This window comes from Ostrea edulis, chromosome 1, assembly GCF_947568905.1.
Source record: "Ostrea edulis chromosome 1, xbOstEdul1.1, whole genome shotgun sequence".
NCBI classification, from domain to species: domain Eukaryota; kingdom Metazoa; phylum Mollusca; class Bivalvia; order Ostreida; family Ostreidae; genus Ostrea; species Ostrea edulis.
In genome coordinates, this window is record NC_079164.1 from 111,807,132 (window position 1) to 111,816,062 (window position 8,931).

The following is an 8,931-nucleotide window of genomic DNA, read 5'->3' on the forward strand; positions in this document are numbered from 1 at the left end:
CTCCGTTTACCTGATCAGGATATAGGGCTCACGGTGGGTGTGACCGGTCGACAGGGGATGCTTACTCTTCTTATGCATCTGATCCCACCTCTCGTATATCCAGGGGTCCGTGTATGCCCAGCTCTCTATTTTGTATTGCTTATAGGAGTTATGAGATTGATCACTTTTCGTTATCTTCACCTTGCATGTATAAAATAAACTCCGCAGCTACTAAGATCCAAAGAAATATGGAATGTTATACCGCTGTCGTGTAATTTCTGTATGATCAATATGAAAGTAAACTGATGACGTCTTAGTTATACATCGAGTGATGTTGACACATGTAAAGAATTTGATATTTGAAATTGTGTGTCCCAACTGGGTCTCCTTACTTAGAAAAATGCTCAAAAATCCTACTCTATAAATGAACCAGTGAGGTGGAAAATATAAGAGAGATGAGCAACATCACCCAATATGAAATCTACCATAACACTCTAGAGTTGAACTATCAAAAATATTGTAAAGTTGGGGCTCTAAAAATAACTGACCCAGAAAATAAACAACACCAAAAATATAAAGGGCAAACAAATGATGAATAGTGGTTCTAGAATTTACATCTGTTATCTACATATCCTTAGACCAGGCTGGACTTGGAAAGGGGAAACTTCAACTTTATAAAACCTACATCTTAAGCTTATTTCTAACACTATCAAAAACCTAGAACTTATGAAAAACGGGCAACTAAAGCTAAGACCTAGAGTGCTGTTAAATCATAAGATTTTCCTAGCACAAAGGCACTGATGAAATAGTGCTGATAAACCATGAGGTTTTCTTAGCACAGTAAAGAGGAACTAACCATGAGGTTGTGTTCCCCAACCGAAAGTGAAGAAAACTACACGGACACGGCTTTAAATACTCTAGCTAGGCCCAAACATAGAAGCCAATAATTATCAAAGATCCTGAGACTAACTTAGCCAATCAGAACACAGCTATCAAAAGTACTACGGAAAGACTACCAACATGGATGACACTTTCTGTTTTAAAAGTAAAAGATGTGGAATGTCAACACACGACTTAACTTAAAAACAAACAGCATTAAAGGGTGTTTACGTAAGTAGCAACTGAACACTCAAGGTAAATATAATTATCATACTGAAATACCAGCAAAACTAGCTAAATAGAGATTACGAAACCAAGGCTGTAGAAATAAAAATCAAAACCACTACATTTGCATAGGCTCGAGTATCACAACATTCATTTGTTTTTCTTTATTTCAAAAAGTAGTAAATGATCTTTTTTAAAAAAATCCCAATTAATAGCATAGTTATCTTGAAATCACGGTACCTGAATTAAGAATATTCATATAAATAAATAATGTCTGTCTTTTCTCTAGCTGTATTAGTCTAGATTTTAATTTTTTACTCGGAAATATGTCACGAATATCATGTGTATAAATACATGTAATGGAATAAGAATGCTCCTAAGTAGTTAGGACGTCCTAACTTAAAATGTTCCAAAGATATCGTCGAGAAACATGCAGATAGCTACCTGTAAATTGTTCTAACACATTTTTGTTACATGTACGTGTGTAAAACAATCATCATCAAGGATTTAACTGTAAAATAAAATTCGAGACTACGGGTCCATATTACTTCCAGAATGTCACACTCTGTCGCCCAAGAATGTGCACTAGCTGCAAAGATACCAACGTATTTGCTATCGCCAAAAGGCGCTAGCAATAATAATTTTGAAATGGATCATTATCATTAATCTATACTTTTTTTAAAAACAAAATGTTGAATATATTATTATCACATTCTACTTTATGTCAGTGCCTCCGTAGTCTAGTGGTTAGAGCATATCGCTCAAAATCACACAGCCTCTCACCTCTGTTCGGCGCGGGTTCGAATCCCGCTTACGCCGGTAAGTGAGAAAGTTTCCCAGTTTATTTTCGGAAGGTCGGTGGTCTCTTCCCAGGTATATTATATATATCTGGGTTCTCTCTTCCATAAACAAAAACTGGGCGCCAACAGATGACTGAAAAATTGTCGAGTGTGGCGGAAAACATCTAGACAATCAATCAATCAATCTACTTTATGTCGTCTTTTTACATATTTCATTGAGGCCACTGCTAAAGTGTCTAACACTATCTAAACTACAACAACTATCATATTGTGTTTACTTTGTGCTCCAACAATTATTCATTATCTAAACTACAACAAATGTTTTCATTGTATTCACAGTGTGCTCCGACGATTATTCATATTTCGGGTTTCAGTCCGTTAAACTAATAAACCTTCCAATCATTGCATTCATCAAAAAAAAAAAAAAATCAACAAAGCAATAGATCGTTACACAAACCTCCCATTACACTCTGGGTAAACCCAAATTGTGTTTTGTATTGTATTGCTTATTGGTTTTAAGCCTCAGGGTACTTTGGCCTTTAACAGCGCCTTTTTAATGCCTTTTCCTTTCAGATTTCTTTTATGTACTTTAGACAGAAATAGTCCTATCCTCTGAAGCATTCCATTTCTACAGTACATCAAGCATAAGCTAAAATAATCAATAATCAAATTTAATTGTTGAACGAGATATGCCGAAAGTGCACTCATTTGCTCCCATGTTCAATGCATACGCCACACTCCTATTTACCTTTTTAAAGATAACATTTTGTACATGCAAACTATGTTTACATACACTTTAATGAAGAACAAGGAAGTAAATCACCTGACAAAATGTGTGCTGGATATTCGCTTTCGTTGTTTGGATATAGAACCCTTTTATTAATTTGCCTCATTCTACCCCACTGCTTCGGTAAGAAATATCAATAATATGTGCATGTTCAACATCTTAACGAACATTGTAGTGTTATTTTACCGTCGTGGCTTTAATAATCTGTAGACGATACATATATGTGTTTTGATAATACATGACTAGAAAGTTATGATGCAGATATATTCACAGTTCCATACATGTATACTTGATCATATAAAATGTATGAATGTATGTATGTGTATGTGCATGTATACAAATACAAATGGAATAGATACACTTACAATGTAGAATGAGGGACGTCCCGGTATATAACAAAAACGAAATGACCCAGTGGGAGGATTGAAATCAACCGCCATTTAAAGAAATATATCCTTATTGATATCTTTCCATGATATAAATTTATTTTTCATTTTAAAAGCAAAAGAAAAATCAAAAGGGAAATAACTCTAGTATATTCAATGCACGCTCTGCGACTTCAAATGACATTCTAGACCAGACACATTTGTCCAAGATCACGATTTATTTGTGATAACTACTTGTACTTATATGTTCAAAACACAGGGACTAAGCTAAGAGGGACCCGAACTATGTGATGCCATAAATATTGAAAAGGGTCTAACTCTGACCCATATACACAAACTACCCACTCGCTTCAAATGCCTAAAAATCAGAAAATATGTGCGACATGCGTAATTTGCCGGTCTCCTTGAATAGATGAATATTTTGTCTAGTCTGCATTTCGCTGCTGTCATAGGCGATAATCCATCCGCTGACCTAGACCGATAAATGTCTTAGTAAAAACCAACACATGGAATCTAGAGAACGATGACGTATATCACTGTTATTTTAAGACGACGCGGCTTTGAAATTTGACTAAGTAATCAAACATTAGTTTCCATTCAAGGAGATCGGCAAAACACGCATATCGCATCTATTTTCTGATTTTTTAGGCTTTGAAGCAAGTGAGAAGTAATTTTTCCCGGTCAGAGTCAGACCCCTTTCTATATTTATGGTATCACAGAGTTTAACCCAAACGGGCTTAGCCCCTGGGGTTCAAAATCCTCCATCTTTTGTCAAAATTAATGTGCTATCACCGAAGAGATACAGAAATTTATATAATAATAAAGTATACAACAATATCATCTTTCTTCCCAAACTTCAGAAATTTTATTCCACTAGTTTAAACTGTATACATTCAAAAGAGAAATACATCCAGGGGTCCATGTTTGCCCAACTTTATTTTGTATTGCTTCTAGGAGTTATGAGATTGATCACTCTTTCTTATCTTCATCTTCTATAGGAGTTATGAGATTGGTCACTGTTTGTTATCTTCATCTTTTATAGGAGTTATGAGATTGGTCACTGTTATCTTTACATCTTTTTAGGAATTATGAGATTGATCACTGTTCGTTATCTTCACATTTTTCAAGATTCATGAGATTGACCAGTGTTTGTTACATATGTATATTAACCTTTCATGATTGCATACATTTCATTTAACCGTTGAGACTAGAAAATAAATGTTTCTCATTATTATGAATTAACAAATGTCGATCACGTTTGACGAGCAAGGTCAAGAACTGAAAAACAAAAGAAAGTTTAAACGGGAATCAATAATTCTAATTGGATCATACAAATTTTAAGCAGTAAAGGCAGAGTTAGGGCATGACTATGAAAATATATTAATCATACGGTAGGAAAGATAATCTAGCTGAATAAATACACACAGATTGGGAGTATGTATGGTATAGACGAAACGCAGAAGAGCAAATATCGAATTTACACTACGGTGTATGAATATAATACATTGAGATAATAAGCGATCTTATCGTATCAATAATACTGATACATGTACTAAACAAGAAGCAAAGTGCCAAACATCAAATGGAAAAAAAAAACATGAAGAAAGAACAAACAATGAATGAAGGCAACACTAAGCATAGCATGACGCTTGTATAATTATAGTATCAGAGATTGTTAGACCTCCTCCTCTCTCCCTCTTAGATTTTCAGGAAACTTTGTGCACAGATTCGATTCCTGTTGACCCCAATATTACATTTGTCAAATAAAAAGTTTATATCATGTTTAGTTTGGGTTCAACATGGAATAACTACTTTAAGATAATGTTTGGTGCAAAAGGGTCACGAAATATTGAGGGAAAGTGTAACGTTTTAACAGCTCCACAATATCACATAACTAAGAAACAGGGATACGCAATATTATATAAGTTAGATATACACCACATGCAATAACTAAGAGGGTTAATGTGTGTACATTCATCCAATAAATAAATTTATTAATTGTTAAATTTGCACATGTTTTACATCAATATATTTTACAAGATAATGGTCAAAATTTAAGATACATGTAGAACTCAATACAATGTCTCAACAGAAATACAGTATGCATAACCACCAAGATAAAGATGTGTCTTTCAAGTTACAAAAATAAATTCAGTGGGAAAAGTAAATTTGATGGTGAAAAGTTGAACTGAAATATCTAAATTTTCAATACGTCCAAAAATGTCAGTTACTTAAATGGAGATTGTTGGTCTACATAAATAGAAATTAATATGAAATAGATATAATCAATCAATGATTAATTAAAGGATTGAAATACATGAAAAATTACTAGAACCTATGAACATTGAGAAATAAATTTCATATGTGTGTATACATTGCAGTGATTTTTTTTTTTGGGGGGGGGTGCCACCAATATTCGGCTGTTTTCCCTCACAAACTTTAGCTTTCCCCCTCAATTTTATATATGTTTTTCCCAATTTCAAATGTAGGGAAGTCAGTCCTATATGTTGAAATTTTAAAAAAAAGTTACCGTATATTGCTGATAAAGAGTAAATATGTCTTTTACTTCAATTTTATTCTCCAAAGTCCTGCATATGCAAAATGTCTGGTAAAGTATGTATAAGATAATGGAGGTATCCATATAAACATATACTAGCGTATTGTATACTAATTAGTATACAGATCCCAGATACACGCCTTGTTGTTGACACTTTTAGTGTGACCAACATTATTAAGGAGGTACTCTACATCGTCATAATGGCTTACTTCCTTCTAAAACATGGTGAAAAATATAATATCAGCAATATTTGTCTATTCATTTGAAAATGTCTCGCCTAGCTGAGTAGCTCAGTAGGCTAGCACGTCGGCTGCTGAACTATAGATCGTGGGTTAGAGTACAGCAGGGGTTTTAAATTTTTTTTAGATTGCTTTCAAATAAAACTGTATGTTTTGACTAAATAAAGTAAATTTGAAAATTTTCAATTTCAAAATATTGTTGTACATATTCTACACTTTTCATCCATATCAAATTTCCCTCGTGTAGCATACCTCCTTAAATGTAGGGTGAGGTTGACAACAGGAAATACTAAAACTTATAGGGTTTCACTAAAATCAGGAAAACACAAACAGGGGAGACGTTCTGGAAACTTGATTATTAGACGATTATGCCAGACGATGGGCTAAATATGAAAAAGAAGAACTTGATACATTGTCAGAATGGGTTAAAAGCATAAGAGGGATATTAAAATCCCGCACTAGACACATGAAAACAAAAGTACGAACCATCTATCCTTCTGTGTTTAGTAAACCAGAAGTGATAAAAGAATTAGATAGGTTACATGAGGAATATGTTTTGGTTCCAGCTGACAAAGCTAGTAACAACATTGTCTTTGTTTGTAAGGCTTATTATTACAACTGTATTTTAAACGAACTTGGCATTAATTCCACTTTTGGTAATCATACTTATACTCCAACTGCCCTTTCAAAAGACGAAATTCTTCAAAAGCATGCTTCAGTTTTAGACATATTTAATATTCCAGTCAATGGGTCGAATGAATATGAGTTACCGTACCTATACTGGATTCCTAAACTACATAAAAACCCTTACAAACAAAGATACATTCCTGGATCCAGTAAGTGCTCTACCAAGCCCCTATCTTTGCTCCTCACGAAAATGTTAACAGCTGTGAAGGAGAAACTTCAAACTTATTGTGCGACTACATATGCCAGAAGTGGTGTTAATCAAATGTGGATTCTAAAAAATTCTAAAGAACTTTTAGTAAACTTGAAATCACAGAATTTTTCCCAAATCAATAGCATTAAAACCTATGACTTTTCAACACTATACACGACCATTCCTCACGATACATTAAAGACTAGACTTTTTGACATCATAGACAGTTGCTTCTTCAACAAAAACGGAAAACGTAAATATTCATATCTAGTGATCAGTCATTCAAAAACTTACTTTGTTAAACACCACTCTGATTCCACGCACAAGTACTCTGAAGTTGAAATAAAAAATATGTTAGAGTTCCTCATTGACAATATCTTCGTGGTCTTTGGTGATCAGGTCTTCCAACAGTCTGTTGGAATTCCCATGGGCACGAATTGTTCTCCTTTGTTAGCTGACCTGTTTTTATATTCATATGAAGCAGAATTTATTAAAAAACTTCTACGTGAGATTAAAAAATCTCTCGCTGTGACCTTCAATTCGACATTTAGATATATCGATGATGTTTTGTCTATTAACAATGTTAGCTTTCATTCATATGTCGATTTGATATATTCCTGTGAGCTCGAAATAAAGGACACCACAGAATCGTCCACTTCTGCTTCATACTTAGATATTTTATTGAAAGTAGACATTAACGGCAAACTAACAACTCAACTGTATGACAAACGGGATGATTTCAGCTTCTCCATCGTCAACTTCCCACATTTATGTAGCACTATTCCATTATCACCTGCATATGGTGTTTATATACCTCAACTGATTCGATATACAAGAGCTTGTTCTGGGTATAGTCAGTTTTTAAATCGAGGTAAGCTACTGACAAACAAGTTGATGGTACAGGGATTTCAACAGTCTCGATTGAAGTCAGCATTTCGCAAATTCTATGGTCGTTATAACGATCTAGTTCGTCAATACAACCTTGCATTGGGTCAAATACTGTCTGACGTTTTTCATACCGATTGTTAAGTCGTTCTTGGCACACTGATTTGACTGCGGATAACTCCGTTTACCTGATCAAAATATGGGGCTCACTGAGGGTGTGACCGGTCAACAGGGGATGCTTAGTCCTCCTAGGCACCTGATCCCATCTCTGGTGTGTCTAGGGGTCCGTGTTTGCCCAACTATATATTTTGTATTGCTTGTAGGAGTTATGAGATTGATCACTTGTTCGTTATCTTCACCTTGCATACGGCTGTTTACATGATAGTGAATAGAAATGCTCATAAATCATTTTTAAAAAAGAAATTAGACAATAAGTAATTCAAAGAAAAACTAAATATTTATACAAGGTGTGACTTCCCATTCATATTTAATATTAAAAAATAATGTTTTTTAAAATCAGATCTCAAATAACCTTCAAATAAAAATGTTTGTTATTCCTTATGCTTGATTATTTGATGCATTTTTGTTTTCATTCTGATTTTCTATAAATGATTATTAACAATTTCAGAAAAGCTTCGCTAATATTTCCCCAATTCAAAAGGTGGAGTGGTAGTTCACAAACCAAAACAAAACGAAAAAGAAACAACACCCCCCCCCCTCCAAAAAACACCCCTACTGCATTCTAGATAATAAAGGCAAAATAATGCTTATGTATATCATGATATGAAAATTCACAATTCTAATATGTGAGGTCATATCTGTACACAGGATTTGATTGCCTATTACGAAGAATCTTAATTCATTCACTCACATTACAAACTTAACATTGGTGGATCCAGAGGGGAGTTAGGGGTGCGGGGCTTTGAACGCAGGTTCCTACCTCTTTCCCTGAGACATCAATGTAGTTTTTTAGCATTACCTAGACATTTCGTGACCCTCCAGCAAAGTATTTCCATTTGCATTCATGAAATAGCATGCCAGATTCTAGTTTCTGCCTACACCAGATTGACAGGACTTGCTTTAATACATGTTAACTTTGATGTTGATATAGATGTTTACCAGATATACAAAATGTTTGTTGAATTTTTACCCACGGAAAACATTCAAAAAGTATATTTTATTAATGTATAAAATATTAACTAGCAATGAATAATACACCTATCAATTTTTGTTTTCGATTCATCGGATAAGATCTAAGGCAGATCTTAGATGATTTTTGTGACTCCCTTCCCATTTCCAAATCACTTGATCTTCCTC